Source organism: Ailuropoda melanoleuca, chromosome 4 (genome assembly GCF_002007445.2).
Source record: "Ailuropoda melanoleuca isolate Jingjing chromosome 4, ASM200744v2, whole genome shotgun sequence".
Taxonomy (NCBI): domain Eukaryota; kingdom Metazoa; phylum Chordata; class Mammalia; order Carnivora; family Ursidae; genus Ailuropoda; species Ailuropoda melanoleuca.
This window is the reverse complement of record NC_048221.1, coordinates 109,398,026-109,415,275: the sequence shown is the minus strand read 5'-3', so window position 1 is coordinate 109,415,275 and position 17,250 is coordinate 109,398,026.

The following is a 17,250-nucleotide window of genomic DNA, read 5'->3' as shown; positions in this document are numbered from 1 at the left end:
CGTGAGACCCGGTACCCGATTCTCATTTTTCTTTCATTTTGTTGGGTGTCCAACCAACACCTTCTTCCACGAGGGTCCCCGAAACACACAGACAAACCACGGTTCTACGCTAAATATTAATACAGAAAAATGACACTGAATAAGTGACGAGCTCCTGGAAGGGGCCTCCACTCCACTCGGGCTTTCTGGAAACACACTGAACACCCAGCCCGGAAAAGCAAGCGTGGCTCAGGTGACCTATTGCCTGAGCGGGGAGGCAGGGCCCAAGTCCGGTCGCTCAGCACTGCTCATTAGCAGCATTCCCATGCTGAGGAAGTCTGGGGAAGGACAGAGGCACAGCCACGGGGAGACGGGCAGCTGGGCAGACGGGCAGACGCAGCAGCTCGCAGCCAGGCTCACCCCTGAGCTCAAGTTCTGTCCCAAGCTCCTCCTCTCGCCGTGGTCTGGAACCAAAGAATCCACCGAGAGCAGTGTCCCGACAAAACTCTCCACGGACCAGCCCTCCCGGCCACGCCATCCTGCTCACAGCACCAATTGTTCCCTAAGATGTAAAGGTTCCTTTGATGGTGGACACAGCACAAAGACACTCAGATGAAAGGAGGACTCTGTTACTTACAGCTTCAAACAGGAGCAGGCTGCCGGGCAGGGCAGCACGGGGGCTTGTAGCCGGGGCCAGGGTAACCGGTGGCTGGAGTGGAGGGGGCGGTTGGCGGGTGGCCGGTGGGGTGGGGTAGCTAGCTTTCTTGGGCTCCCTATGGACTGGCTAATTTGAATTATCTCTCAGGGGTCTGAGAAAGTCAGCCTAAAAGACCGCTGAGAGGCCGTGTGTAGTTGTCCAGTATGCGGACCCGGGGTTTGGGGCTGGTACATAGGGACCGGAGTGGGAAAGCCCCAGAGGGGAAGTGGGGGGCAAGGAGGGCAGCTGGCCGGCCTCGAGCCAGGGCCTCAAAACTGGCTCCAGACAGCATTAAAAAATAAAAAACCCAAAACACTGTTACAACTGGCGCGGGTGGCCCGGGCCTCTTCCAGGGCTAGGGGACAACTGTCTCAGCACCCCTGTGTCTTTCTCACTGAAACGCACTGGATGGGAAGCTCTGGTCTGGGTCCATCATGGTAAAGCAATTCCCAGTTATGAGTTCAGGCCTGGGCAGGTGCCACAACCCAAGTCAATTATAAAATTCATTTGTTCGGTTCATTCGTGCATTTATGCCACTAACAACTATTGAGCCCCTACTCTTTCCCGGGCCTGATTGTGGGCACTGGGAAGTTTGCACTGGACAGATGAAAGTCCCTTCCTCACAGAGCTCACTCTCTAGTGGGAGAGGTCTCCTGTGGTGGGGGAGAGTGTTTGAGGCCCTCCATTCATTCTGTTGGAACTGACACACGATCCCTGGGGGTGAGCTGGATCTGGGTCTTCCTTGGGAGGGATTTTTGGTTAGCAGGGACCTAGAGGGGGGAGTGAGCAGTTAGGCCATTGTCGTTCCTCCCAGTTTCACCAGATGCCAAGGTGGCACATGATAGTAGGCCTTAGTTTCAGGCCTTACACCACACGGAATGCTCCTATGGTGTGATTTTTTTTATGTCTTCGGACCTTATTATTGAAGATACGATGCTTGGAGCTATGGCAGCCTCCCTGAGATAATAAGGGAAAAGCCATGGAAACAAAGAGAGGCTGACCTAGGACCCAGCTGTGGTTGAGCTACAGAATTAATCAACCCTGACGTGCTCCAGTTTTTTTATTATGTGAGCTATGGCACTAAATTTCTTATAATTTAAACCATTTTGGGGTGGGGATTCTATTCCTTGCACTCAGAAGCAGCCTGATTCAGTATTCATGCTGCCCGATTCTACGCATTTCGGGGCCCCTGACTCTACAACACCAAGGAACTTAGAGCAGTTATGGGTCGCTCTGTCTCTGTGTATGTCTGTTGTGTCATTTATACAAAAAAAAAAAAATCCAACAAACCCCAATGTCTCATTGGAGGGTACTGGGGGGAAGAAATCCATTGGGGGGCTACCCAGCCCTGGAGAACCCGGGTGTGGTCCTCTAGGAAGGATGTCCCCTGTCTGACAGGACTTGGAGGTCAGCAGCACTAAGGTGGGTCACAGGCTATCCTAGCAGTGGGGGAGCTCAGCCTTGGTCCCCACACTTAACCAGACAAGAGGAAACTATAGAAGAGGGGAATGTCCTCTCTGTTGTCCGTAGAGACCTGAAGACCCAAGAAGGTCTAAGCCCTGAGCACCAATGACTTGACCCCTGGGCCACAAGGGGGCACTGCACCCAGGAAGTAGGGGAGTTTCATTAGGGGTGAGGCCCTGGCAACCTGTCCTAGGGCCAGAGAAAACTCACCTGTATACTGGTTGGTGGTGGGGCACTCCCTCGAGGCCCATGACTTCAAGGCAAGGTTGTTGGTACAAGAAGTTGGTGTTGAGAGCCATCTCCCACCTCCCCTTCTGAGAATTACAAGGTGGAAGTGGATCTTTATTGAGCACATATTAGGGACACAAGGGCTTTCTACCCATGATCACTGATCTTCACAACCATCCTATAAACAAAGAAAGTGATGTTCAGAGAGGCCAGTGACTCCCTAAGCCCACACACCAGGGAAGTGGTGGAGCCTGGTTGAAGTCCATGTTTGACCCAGAATGCAGAGCCCCCTCTCCACCTCGCCTTGCCCCATGGCCACCATCCTGGTGCCCAAAGGCTTGGGCAGTGGTCGCAGTGGCCAGCATGAGACAAGGGCAGGCTGGATCATTACCTGGCTCCTGAGCCTCAGTCTCCCTATCTGTAGAGTGGGGGTGGTGCAGCTCATAGGAATTGAGACGGACGTGTCTGGTGTCTGACACAGGGCAGCCCTTGACCACTGCATGACCTGCCTCCTGGTGGACTGCCTCTTTGAACATTCCATTTATCAGAAGAAGAAGAGGAAGCCGAACTGGTGATGGCATCATGGAGTCAGGCCCAAGGCCTTCCGGCCAATCACAGATGACTCCAACATCTAGTTTCCCCCACCGCGAGGCCCAAGCAGAAGGCCTCTGGCCTCGCTGCCGCCGATATGCTGACAGCTAGAGCAACTGTGTACACACAGAGGTGGGGCTCCCCACAGTCTCCAGCGTTTGTAGCCTGGCGACAGACTCTGGAATGTGATCTGGGTTTCCATCACTCCTCAGCTGGAGCAGAACTGGCCATCACCGGCCCATGCCGCGCCAGGCCGCTGGTGACTGGTCACCGGGTGCATTTAATACTCGGTCTGCACCAGACTGGTCGGCCCGGAGCCCAGGGAACCCACGGCAGGACTGACTGACTCAGGGGAGGGCGGTCTCCCCACTCCGGCAGCTCCCTGGACTCCAGCCGCACCGGAGGCAGCGCTCATGAGAAGGCCTGATCTAGCTGCCAGCCTCCGGACTGGATAGCGTGTGTGGTGGTTGTGGGGCAGGGACTTGGGGGGTTAAGAATTGGCCCCCAGTGGGCACTGTGAGGTCACATAGCATGAGTTCAAGTCCACCTGTGGCCTGGAAGCTGTGGCAAGTCATGGCACTCTGCTAAGCCTCAGCCCCCTTACCTGTGAAGTAGGCTCGCGGTACCTCCCCTCGGGGTTGCTGAGGGACTGGACAAGTCTTTCCTGGCTCGTGCCCATCTCAGATGAATGGCTACTAAAGGAGAGCCTTGGGCCCTAGCTATGATCCGGAGAGACTTCCCATCTCTCCCCACTTTCTATCACGCACACAGCCTGCCTTCCCCAGGCCCAGGACAGCTTCCTCTCCACTCTCCAAACCGTGCTCCTCCTGCCAGCTCCTGCAAGAAGCTTCTAGCCCGCAAGAGCCACAGGGCACAGCCTGGACACACTTATTTGCGACATTATTTTGCCCACAGTGGGAGCCAAACACAGCAGGATGGGGTCACAGAGGACTATTTTCTGACTGAAGGAGGCCTCGTGTGGTGTCTGTCTCATGGCCTGGGTGTCTTCCCGGGCCTGCTTCTGCTTTCTCTTCTTCCTGCCTTTGCTCAGCAAAGATCTTGCCCCTTGCCACGTCCCCTCACCCCATGCTCACCCTCCACGAGGCCTTCAGCTGCCGAGGGGCCATTGACGGATTGTGTTTTCCCAAAATTTGTATGTTGAAGTCCTAACCCTCACTGTGATGGCATTTGGAGTGGGTGCTTTGGGAGTAATGAGGTTTAGCTGAGGTCATGAGGACGTGGCCCCAAGATGGGCTTCGTATCCTTAGAAGAAGAGAAGAGAGCCCAGAGCTCCCTCTCTCTCTGCCACATGGGGACAGAGAAGGCAGCTGTCTACAGCCAGGAAGAGAGCCCTCTCCAAGGACCGAAACTGCTAACACCTTGATCTTAGCCTTCCCAGCCTCCAGAGCTGCGAGACATAAATGCTGGTTATGCCATGCTATCTCTGGTGTTTGGTTAGCGGCCCAAGCTGATTCATAGGCAAGGGCAGGACCTCCACCCTCTAACTTGGCTGTACAACAGCCAGGAGCCCCTGGGCTGAAACTTGTAGGTTAGCCCACAGCGGCTCTGTCACAGAAGTGTTGCTGGAATGCCCATTGTCAGCATAAGAACCAGAGGCACAGGAGATGACATTATACTCAGAAAGTGGCGGAACTGGGATTTGCACCTGGTTCTTTGGGGCTCCCGGGCCCCTGTCTTAACCACAGAGCTAGATTCTGCCACAAACCGGCAAAGTGGTCTCTGAGTCTCAGTAATGCAAATTAAAAATGATTATTTGTACACTCGCAGTGTGCAAAACATACACAACACGTAGCTATGCTTATGGCCAGGGCTCCCTCGCAGGGCCATGGAAGGGCCTGGAAGCTGAGGCCTCGCAGGTTCGTGGCAGATCCTCCCCCACTCTTGCTAGAGGCCACATCCAACCATACAAATAACCGAAGAGTAGATTTATTAAATAACAGGATCCACGATGGATTTTGAAATGCGAACCTTCATAATGACAATTGAAGAGCAATAGATAAAAATTGTAACTCTGGGGGAGAAATCAGGTCTTTTCTTGACTAGATTTCCCCTGTTTTAATCATGGCTTTCGGGTCACTCTGGCTGCCTCTGGCCAGCCCCCTGCAGGAAGCCTCCTCTCTGACATCTTGTACCATCTGTAACGATGGTTTATGGTGCAAGATTACTCTGCCTTACAGGTTTAATATCCAATTCATGAAACTCACAAAAACCTAGTTTTTACTTAAGCATTTAATGTTAGCCAACAAATTTTTAGATTTTACATATTTCATCTTACATATTTAGCATTCGTTCTAAGGGTGCCTTTATTTCTTTATAATTAAATATCCTTAAACCCTTAAAATTATATCTTTAAATATAATAGTTTTTATTTTCCTTTTACATATTTCAGTTATTTGATTTATATGCAATCTTCCTGAATATTTGAATAGCTCTCATCAACCTGAAAAATTGAATTTAGAAATACTGTGTGTTTTAAGTTCTCTCAAATATTATTTTTTTAAAGATTTTATTTTTAAGTGAGCTCTAGGTCCAACATGGGGCTCGAATGTACCACCCCAAGACCCAGAGTCGCACGCTCCACCGACTGAGCCAGCCAGGCGCCCCAACTTCTCTCAAATATTTTAACATTGTTGGGAAATTTTGGACATTTTGACTTAAAATCACAGACCTCAACTGATGACACATTTTAATTTTTACTAGGCCAAATTCTTTCACACTTGACAAGACACCTAGAGCATGAGACACGCACACATTTATGTGAACAGTTATTACAGACTTGATTCATTCTCAGATGTCCTGCACTTCCTTCTAAACCTGTGGTCGCACAGACAGGGAGGAGCCAGGCTGGCGGAGCCGGCCTGAGTGGCCGGCAGCCCGTGGTCAGTCCCTGGGGCTTACGCCTGCCTGGGGCTGCTCCCCCTGCCAAAGTGTCACGGGGACAGAGGGCCTCGAGCCAGGCTGGAGGGGGTTTCATCACACCTGCCTTGCGGGCATTCTGGGATCTGCCACATGGAAACGACAGTGTGAACCTACAGTAATGTAGGGAGATATTCAAGGCGTGGAGTCGCTATGGAGCCATTTGGCTTCCCATGTGTGCGGCCCCTATGAACCTGGAAGTGTCGTCAGAGGCCCCATAGACAGTAGGTGCCACATTTCACGGGAGGGGCTGGACCCTAGAGCACAGAACGAGGGGCCAAGTGCAGTTTATTAGAAGTTGAGCAGTCTGGCTCTCCGCTTGACCGTCGGAGGATGTGGGGATGGTAGGGCACGGGGTGGGGGGGGGAGGGCGGGGGGAGCTGGTATCAAGTCAAGGGCTTTAAGGAGCCTGTTTGGAGTTTAACCGGTGACCGCAAAGTGTGAGGGACATTCAGACTGGTCTCAGATTCAAGCTTGAAGAATCCAGAGAGTGAGTGACAGGCTGGCAGTTTGCTTTCATGTTGGAACCCAAGTGGGTCATGGCAAAGGATTCCAGAAAAGTTCGGCATGCACCGGACGGGGGCTAGGCAGCCAGGGAAGGGGCTGGAGTGGTTTTAGCTCCTGCGGGAAGAGGACCACATGGAGGGGCTGGGGAGAGGTGGGGAAGCTGGCAGCCCAAGTGTCTTCAGAAAGCGGCCCAAGTGGACAGAGCCACATCCTCCTCATTCAGGGTCTGCAAACCAACGGTGCACAGCCGAGCCCCTGAAGGGCGGGGAGCGGGGGTAGGGAATCTCCGTAGAAATCATGAAAACACCTGTCTGAGGAAGCCAGGGCCAGGTCACACCACAGCACCTGTCTCCTGTAGCCCTTCCCACCGCCATTCTGTCCTCTTTCCTGATTCACCGCAGGAGGGTCAGAAACTACTAGCAAGCAGGGGTGTGAGGAAGAGGGGAGAAGCCACCATGCCACCCCTCCCAGGATGCAGCGGGCTGGAGCAGGTGAGGGTGGACATGGGTGGGGTTGGAGCCAGACTTTATCACCTAAGAAATGACCTGACAACCTCCTGGGTTTTCAACCAGGCAAGAACTAGCCCCCAAGAGTGAATTAAAGGGACAGAGGGAAATTAAAATGTGGCTGCTGGTCAATTGCTTTGCTCATCCGTAGGAAGAGCCGGGCATGGTAGGAAAAGCAGAGATGTTCTCTCTTCCTTGCTTTGTCTTTTCTTCCATCCGATAGCGGTTCTTCCCCCCCGCCCCCCAAACCCTACCCCCTTTCCTTCTTCCCAGGACCGGTGTGCAGAAGCACTAGAAAACAGACAGAATCCTAGGCCACCAGAGTCCGGTCAGGGTACTGCCCTGGGTTGCCACTCTCTCACTGAGTGCTTTGTGCTGGGGAACTCCGCCTGTGGCTCCCCAGTGGGCTTTCCCGTGTTGCTGGCCCTTTGTAACTCAGCTCTGGGCTGCCGGCTGTCCCCCTACCCTGAATTCCCCTGGAGTAGGTCTTGTACCTCTCTGGTCCTCCCTGCCCCCTTGGAGATCCCGCTCCGACAGCCGCCCCCGGCTGCCATGGAAGGCTCTATGTTCTCCATTGCTCTCCCTCCTCCCTCTGCTGGAGAGGCAGCTCCACCACAGCTCTTGGTCTTCGATTTTCCAGGTCCAGACCTGGTGCTGCCCGCCTGGCACCCACCTCCCCGCACTCCAGGGGACCCAGCCAAGTTCTGTGGCAGCTCTCTCGATGCCCCCTTGGTTTGCTTTGAGAGCACCCTCCTCACTTCCCCTCTATCATCAAAGTGGGCAAGGGACGAACAGAAGCAGCAGAGCGCCCCTTCGGTGAGTCCAGCCGGCTGGACTTCCTGTGGTGGGGATTCTTGCCAGCCACTGCTCTCCATGGACATGCCAAGACCCCATTGTCACCCTGTCACATTTACAAATACAGCCAGGAAGGGCACGCCCGCACCAAAATATTAACATTGGCCGCCCCTGGTTAGGAGCATTCCAGGTGATATTTCATTTCACTTTTTGCATCTTGGAATGTTCTAAAATATATTTTTTAACAGACTCTTTTTTCTTTTTTTAAGATTTTATTTATTTATTTATTTGTCAGAGAGAGAGAGAGAGCACAAACAGGGGGAGTGGCAGGCAGAGGGAGAAGCAGGCTCCCCGCCAAGCAAGGAGCCCCTTGCGGGACTCAATCCCAGGACCCCAGAATCATGATCTGAGCCAAAGGCAGACACTTAACCAACTGAGCCATCCAGACACCCCTAAAATCTTTTTTAAATGGCTACTATTTATTATTTCTTTTTTTCTTTTTTCTTTTTTTTTTTAATTTTATTTATTTATTCAACAGAGATAGAGACAGCCAGCGAGAGAGGGAACACAAGCAGGTGGAGTGGGAGAGGAAGAAGCAGGCTCATAGCGGAGGAGCCTGATGTGGGGCTCGATCCCATAACACCGGGATCACGCCCTGAGCCGAAGGCAGACGCTTAACCGCTGTGCCACCCAGGCGCCCCCGATGTATTATTTCTAAACGAGAATTTTTTTTTTCTTTGAGGAAAGCAATGACTTCTAGGAGTCGAGTAAGGTACGAATATGAAGAAGGTAGAGAACACCTTCATCTAGAGTGAAATAAACAGCAGGGGTATGTGTGTGTGTGCTGTGTTTGCACACGCACAGGTGGAAACAAGACACTGTATGTTTGGAGACTAAGGGGCCGTGGCAGCCTTCTTGCCGCTCTCCACCCTGCGGCCGCCGCTGCCCCTGCCACAGCCGGGTTCTCTGCAGCCACAGGGAGCCGACGTGCCGTCCTAACACGGAACAGCGGGCTCTGGCTAGCTTGGCCCTGGGCCTGCAGCAGCGAGTGACTCCCAGGCCGGAACTCCTCGTCCCCAGCACCTCCCATCCTGTGCCTTGCCCGGTTCTGAGACCCCCTCCCCAAGCCCCTGTGGGGACAGGGTATGTTCCCTGGAGGCCTGTCGGTTCTGTGCAGGCTCCCATCTGTGGCCTCATGCCTCACCAACTCCACAGCTGTGACTCGACTGTCCACACTGCAGGATGCCCTTGGGACGTAGAAACCTTTACCTTCTGGTAAGGAGACAAAGGGAAATGGAAGTAAAGAGAAGTGTCCCTCCCAGGGTCACCTAGGTGACTCACAGAACAGCCACCACCAGATCCCAGGTCTCCTGCCCCCGATCCAAAACATTCAAAACAAAACAAAAAACTTCTAATTTTAGACCATCGTAGATGCCGATGCAGTTGTAAGAAAACATACAGAGAGATCATGTGTGTCCTTCGTGCAGCTTTCCTTCGTAATAACATCTTCCAACACTGTCGCACAATATGGCGACCAGGATGTTCACGTTGGTCACTTGTACATATTAGTGTGTGTGTGAGTATGAGCGTGTGGCTGTCTATTTCATTCTATACAGTTTTATTACAAGTAGCTCTGTCTATCCATCCCCACATCAAGATACAGGGGGGTCCCCGATGTGTCCTTTTATAACCATATCCGCTTCCCTCCTGCCCCACCCCCTCTTTAACCCCCCCCCAGTCCGCTAATCTGTTCTATTTTTGTCATGTCAACAGTATTATCTCAATGGAATCATACAGTATATAATATTTGGGGATTTTTAAAAATCCAGCATAATTCTCCAGAGATTCTTCCAAAGTTTTGTATCAATAATTCATTCCTTTTGGTTATTGAGTGCTACGCCATGCGATGGATGTGGGGCAGCTTGTTAACCAGTCTTCTGTTGAAGGACATCAGAATTGTTTCCAGTTCGGGGCCATTACAGATAGAGCTGCGGAGAACGTTCGTGTACACGTAAGCTTTCATTGCTCTGGGGTAAGTCCCCAGAGGGCAGTGACCGGGTCATACGGTAGCTGCGTGTTTAGTTTCACAGAGCGCTGTGCCATCTGACTCACATTGCGTCAGGGACGTACAAGTGATTCGGTTTTTTGGTATCGCTGCCAGCTTTGGGTGTTGTCATTATTTTAAATTTTAGCCATTCTGATAAGCATGTGAGTTTAATTTGCATTTCCTGACTGGTGAATAAAGTTAAACCACTTGGCACATGCTTACTGACCACTTGTGTATCTTTTTCATTCAGATCCTTTGTTCACTTCTTAATGGGAAATTTAAAAATTGTTGAGTTGCAAGAGTTCTTTATATATTCCAGATACAAGTCCCTTATCAGATATCTGATCTGGACGTATCCTCTCCCATTCTGTGAGTTGTCACGTTACTCTTTTAGTAGTGTCCTTTGAAGCATAAACTTCAAATTTTTCATCAAATCTAATTTTTCTTCTTTTTTTTTTGGTTTGTCCTTTTGGTGCCACATTGAAGAAACCATTGCCTAATCCAAGGTCACGATCATTAACTCCTATGTTTTCTCATATGACCTCAGTGGTTTTAGCTCTCATATTTAGGTTTTTGACCCATTTGGAGTTAACTTCTGTATCTGGTATGAAGTAGGGCTCCAACTTCATTCTTTGCTTGTGGATATCTAGTTGTCCCAGTGTCATCTGTCAAAAAGATGATTTCTTCCCATTCAGTCGTCTTGGCATTCTTGTCAGAAATCAATTGACCATAAACATGAGGGTTTAATTCTGCATTTTCAATTCTATTCCTTTCATCTACACGTCTAACCTTTGCCAGTACCCTAGTATACCGATTAGCATAGTTTGTATTAAGTTCTGATATTGGGAAATGTGAGTCCTCCAGCTTTTTCTTTTTCAGAATTGTTTTGTTTATTCTGGGTCCTTTGCATTTCCACATGAATTTGGGGGTCAGCTTGTCAATTTTTGCAAAATTGCCATTGGTATTTTGATTGGGATTGTGTGGAATTTGTTGGTTGTTGGGGGGGATATTATCATCTTAAGAATATTAAATCTTGGGGGGTTCAGTTGGTTAAGCATCTGCCTTCGGCTCAGGTCATGATCCCAGTGTCCTGGGATCGAGTCCTGCATTGGGCTCCCTGCTCAGTGGGGAGCCTGTTTCTCCCTCTGCCTGTTTCTCTCCCTGCTTGTGCGCGCTCTGTCAAATAAATACATAAAATCTTTAAAAAAAACACCAAAGTGTTTAAAAAAAAGAATATTAAATCTTTTGGGGCGCCTGGGTGGCTCAGTCAGTTAAGACTCTGCCTTTGGCTGGGATCATGATGCTGGGGTCCTGGGATTGAGCCCCGTCAGGCTCCCTGCCCAGTAGAGAGCCTGCTTTTCCCTCTCTTTCTGCCCCACTCCCCTCATGCTCTCTCTCTCAAGCACCTCTCTCAGTCTCAAGTAAATAAATGAAATCTTAGATAAAAAAGGAATATTAAGTCTTCTGACCCAATAAACATGGTATGTCTTTGATTAGATTTTTAAAATTTTATCTCAAGGATGTTTTGTGGTTTTCAGTGTACAGATCTGGTACTTTCTATATTCCTAAGTATTTTATTCTTTTTGATACTGTTGTACATGGAATAGTTTTCTTAATTTTATTTTTGGCTTATTTGGTACTAGTGTACAGCCGGCAATCACTTTTCGTGGGCTTTTTTTTTTTTTTAAGATTTTATTTGTTTATTTGACACAGAGAGACAGCCAGTGAGAGAGGGAACACAGGCAGGGGGAGTGGGAGAGGAAGAGGCAGGCTCCCAGCGGAGGAGCCTGATGTGGGGCTCGATCCCAGAACGCGGGGATCACGCCCTGAGCCAAAGGCAGACGCTTAATGACTGCGCTACCCAGGCACCCTTTTCGTGGGCTTTTGGTCAACATTCAGCTTCACTTGAAAACTTAGTTAAGGAAACTTAGTTAATAGCTTCCAGTAATTTAAACTGTCTTGATACGTTTAGTATACATGTCTTCCTTCTTAAGTACTTCAACGGTCTCATAAAGTCATTTTGAGCCTTTTAATTTCAAATATTGATTTTGAAATATGATGCATTTTACATTCTCTTAAATGTTCCAACGCTGTTTACAAACTTAGATTTCTACTTAAAGCCACAAGTCGAAAACAGGTGTGCAGTTACACACAAGCGTCTGAGGGTCCCAAATCTCTAATACGTTACTTGCATAAAATTCCAGAGATGAGTGTCCTTCTTGACACCCAGACTGTAATAACTAAATTTTTTTAAAAGATTTTATTTATTTACTTGACAGAGAGAGAGAGACAGCCAGAGAGAGAGGGAACACAAGCAGGGGGAGTGGGAGAGGAAGAAGCAGGCTCCCAGCAGAAGAGCCTGACGTAGGGCTCGATCCCAGAACGCTGGGATCACGCCCTGAGCCAAAGGCAGACGCTTAACGACTGAGCCACCCAGGCGCCCCTAACTAAATATTTCTGAACTCATGTACAATCCTTCCGAGATGGACATTTGGGTGCCTGCTGGGAAGGACAGTCACCTGCAGACCTTGGGGACAATTCCATTCACTTCATTGAGGAATCACCTAAATGTCTGGATCAGGAATTGATTATAGCCTGTTCAAGCAAACAAACTTACACCAAAAAGTATGTACCTAAATGCAAGCACGAGTTCTTTTGAAAAGACTAAATTTTGGTGTTTCATACCAAGTTCACATTTAATATCTCCCCTAATACTTTTGAATGATTTTTGTTATGATTAAATATATATATATAAAGATAACATAATGAATGTTTTCACTAACCCCCATGTAGTTTTCCTAGTTTGTCCCAATGTGCAATAAATTGAATTATTTTCTGTGTGTTCCACGATGGCTAAAGATTGGGAAGTACAATGTAGGGAGGGTGTACTATGTGTCAGGCTGCTGACCCACACCACCTTGCTTCATTCTCACAACAGAGGGGACAGAAGGAGAGTGAATGGCCCAGGTTGAAGCCTCTGACTGCTGGCCAACTGCTTCTCAATTCACATTTGCAAAGGAAGGAAGTAGTAACCATTTACACTTTAGTGTGAATTTATTTCTAGAGCATCATTTCACCTCTACTTGTGAAATAAAAGGCAAATGTTGCATTTAAACTGCACCAGTCGGAGATCCCAGGAGTCTGGCTGGTTTCAGCCAACAAGTGTTTTGACCCGGAGCTGTAGAATACTCTGGTCTGATTCAGCCCTGAGAACACAGGTCTGTTAGGAATTGTGACTGCCCTGGAGGCCTGAGGGGAGCCAGCTGCTTCCTGGGGGAAGCCCACTGCCTTACAGACAAAGCTCCCCCCAGAGCTGGGTCCCTTCACACCCTGCTTTATCTGGCCCTCTTCTGGAACACATGGGTGGTATGACTAGCCCGTTTCTCACACAAGCCAACCTGGCTGCTGTTGGCTCCTGAAGCAGGGCTGCTCTGAGCTTTGGGACCCTTCCTTACACTGTTCCCTATCCCAATTGCCCTCCCCACCCGGCTGCATCTTATCCTTTCAAATTCCAGCCAGGTGGCTCTAGGCTGGGGAAGGATATGTGGCTGATCACTGATCATTCTGGTAACTTCCTCAAGGTCCCATTTTCTAAAAGACCCCTCATAAATTCCTCCCCTCTACTTCCAGTTGGAGTCACTGCCTTGTCACTGTAGGACATGAGCCCTCGGCCCCTGCCACACCCCACCAAGACTTCTTAAGAACAGGAGGGCTCAGCCCAGGGCCAGGCATGCAGGAGATGTACAGCAAAAATGCATGCAACAGAACTAAACCTGAATTTTTGCTGAAAGCAGATATCATGGCTGCTCCCAGAAGGCATGTGCCCTGGCAGGGCTCTGCCTTTGCCCAAAGATCACAGCTGTCCCACCACTGTGTCTCCTGAATCCACCAAAGGAGCCTGGCTTGGCGGGACTGCCGGGATTCGACTTGGGCCGCATGGCCTGCCCTCTCACTACATGAGATTTTCCCTTCCCCCTCCTTGTTCCTCTGCCTAGGACGAGGTAGTGGCTCCAGAGGGCCTTTGAGGGCATCTTTGCATGCCCCTCCGTACACAGAGAGGTAGACTGAGGCAGAGAGAAGGCACGTGCCCAAGATCATGGGTGTTAGTACCCGCGGGGCGGCCCCTCCTTGGATTCAGCTGCAGAATTTCAGCTATGGGTAGGGCCAAATAGCAAGGCCCAGGCCCTGAACCACTTCCATAAGCGTCTGTCCAGGAGCACTGCAGGGCGAGGGAGGCGGGGAAGCTAGGTCAGGCCGGGGGTGCCACTGGCAGCTCTGGAAACCTAGGCATGTACCAGATAGACAGAAGCTAATTAAAGGAATGTGATGATTTTTAACCATGTGACATTACAATTCTCCTGCAACCCTGTGACCTGACATTCCTCCTCCCCTCAGCTTCCCCTGGGACCTGCCATGATAGCTCAGCTCCTGCCCAGCATGTGTCCCTCTCTGGCGCAGGCTCACCACCAAGAGACCAAGAAGGATCTGGGCATTTGGTGAACACAGCAGAGCACAAAGGGGTGGAGGGGGTGCTAATGGCTAGGAAGGGAACCTTCCAGAAACCCCTCCTTCCTCCTTCCAGGCAGAGGAGACCTTTTCTCATGGCTTGGGCCCAGCCATCACCCGGCCACAGTGACAGTGAGGGACAGAGGGGGTCTCTGCAATACTCATCCCCTTTCCTTCAGCTCTGATTCAACAAACTACAAAGGCACAGCATGTCCCTGGGCCTCAGTTTCCCCATGTGTGAGGCAGTGGGCAGAGCTCTGAAGACAGGAGGCCCCTCGGTGTCACTTCCTGCACAGAAGAAACCTTCCCTGGTGAGATCCCCAGAGACACCCCCCTCCCCCCCGGGTCGTGCCACCTGCCGCTTCTGACTGACCACCTGCCGCTTCTGACTGACCACCTGCTGTCATGGGGGCCCTCTCCTGGTATTCGAGTGGAGCCCACACGCCACCCAGTGGGGCATCTGGGTAACTGCATTGAGCTCTTTCAACCTGTTTCCCACCTCCATCGGGCTCCTGAAAGATTGATTATCCATTAAAAGGAGTCTTAACTCTGGAAGGAGAAAGAGTTCTGTCATCTTAATGATGGTTTTCTATCATTGCGGAAGGAAGGGACGTGACCTCAGGGGTGTCTCATGGGTTCCTGCCAGTTTCGATTAAACAAGTCCGTAATGTTTACCCTTCCGGGCTCCAAACCTACTGCTGACTTCACTTTTCCATGGCCTCACAGCCACACCTTCCCCTACATGCGCCTTGAGATGACTTGACAGAAACGCACCTTGACATTCCTACACCTTGGTGTGGTTACACCTTCACCTAGCTGGACCTGGAACTGACTTCCCCTTGGCATGAACTCACGCCGATCTCTCTCCATCTTGATGTACTGCACCTAGATATTATAGTGTGGGGAGACCCACGCATCCCAGCTCATGGAGAGAACATGTTCGGAAGCAGCGGCATGCCTGAGTTCACAGAGGCAGAAGCAGTGTCCTCTGGACTCTCCTCCCCACCCTCCATGACCTCCCAGTTCAGGTCCGGGGCAGGGAGCTTGGTGGAGCTGACCATGAGACAACTGTCCACTGCATTTCCTTCTTCCTAGAGGCAAGAGTGGGTACCCATGTAAGGAAACAAGGGCACGAGGAAGGAGGCAGCCCTCAGAGCTACTGCCCCCGGCTGCCCGCATTCTCTACACTGAGAATACAGAGGACTCTACCCCGTCACACTCAAGGCCACAGCTGCCCCTGCTGGCCCCCAGTCCTCGTGCCTCCCAAGTTTGGCTCAAACAGTTTTGGAGGCCAGGTTTGAGCAACTGCCTCAGAAAGGCTCCCCGACAGAGGGCCCTTAATACATTTTCATTAGCCCTACTGTGTGCTGGACACAGAACCCCCAGGGTAGCCAAGCCAGGTATCTCCAGACACGGCACTGCCTGGCACAGGCCCCCATGGGCTGCCAGAGCTGGCCTGGCCCTCGTGGCGGTGACTGGGCTTTTCCTCACTGTGGATGAGGTTCTAGGACAGAAGGAGCTGAACTGCCCCGTGGGAGTCGGGAAGTGAAGGACCAAGCAGAGAACAGCCTTTCCTGCTCAGGATGTCAGACTGTGGGTTGGAAGTGAAGACGGGGAGGGCTCAGGAGCCAGCTCTGCCTTCAGTCCCTGCAGACTGGCTATGGCCTTGACAAGTCCTCATCCTGGTCAATCACAGGGGCAGAGCTGAGCCTGGTGGGGGCGGGCCAGGGAGGGCAGGGAAGGGCAATGATGGTAAAATATCCACGTGCCAAACCCCTGCCCTTGAAGATCTCGTCGTCTAGTCAGGGAGACCTTGTAGGCCATGGGGCAACTCGGTGGGACAGCAGCACACATCCCTGGTGCAGAGGCAACACAAGGAGGCAATGATTAACTGCAGGGGACAAGAAAGATCTCCTGCGAGATCAACAAGGGTTTTTCATGTAGGCAAGAGGGACAGGGCCTTCGTGTTCCCAGGAGAAGGGAACAGAAGGTCCAGCACACACACGGAGGCAACAGCAGGACTGAGCTGGCCACAGCCACTGTCCCGACACGGGGCCACCAGGCGGGGCCAGGGCAGGGGATCAGCTGGACATGGGGTAAGGGTCACACCTGCATTTAGGGCCTGGGCAGCCACTTCCCAAGGGACTTGGACTTTATTTTGACAACAGTGAAAGATTTGGGGGGAGGGAGGGACAGAATTTGATCCATGGCTGGAGGACTGGCCAAATGTTCCTGAGGATGGTGCCTGGCTCTGGGGACTCAGGTCTTGCAATACCCAGTGATGAGGGACTGCAAAGTCCCTGAGCCTGGGGATAGCCCTACACAGACAGGAGAGCTGGCCCCCAGGGCTGGAAGGTGCTGGCAGGCTGGGCAGTATGGCCACTGTGGGTGAACTTGGGGGGGTCAGGGCTCAGGGCCTGGTCCACTGCGGGTCATGGCTGGGGCACCTTGCAGTGCGGCAAGAGAGAAAGACAGCATTCTGTCAAGAAGAGTGGGAACGGCACAGAGGGCCGGGCAAGGGGTCCACTGTGTCTATGGGGGCCTCCTCACTTCCCAGGCCCAGCTAATGCACCCCTAGCTTTGCCTAAGCTGGGAGTTGGTTTCTGGAACTTGTACTCAAACCGTCCTTACTAAAGTGAAAATGACACGAACCCCAAGTCCTGGAGACAAACTCGGCCTCCCTCGAAGCTGCCCCAGGAGCAAGGCTGATGGGCTGGGCCCTCAAACCCTCCCCCAGGTGTTTTTGGTAAAACTGCTCTCAGGATGTGTGGCAAGGTGGCCATTCCAGCTGCTAATATCACGAAAGTGACCAACTTAACACTTCTTACTGTACAAACAACTTTTATTTGGATATGGCTACTTGGTAAATATTGAACAGAAATCATCCCAGGCAATAAAATGAGGGATAAATGTTGGCTTTTCAAGGTATCATGGTGGTTGGAAAGTGAGTGGTCAACAAGAATAAACCAGATTTTTCTCTTTGGTGGCTCCCT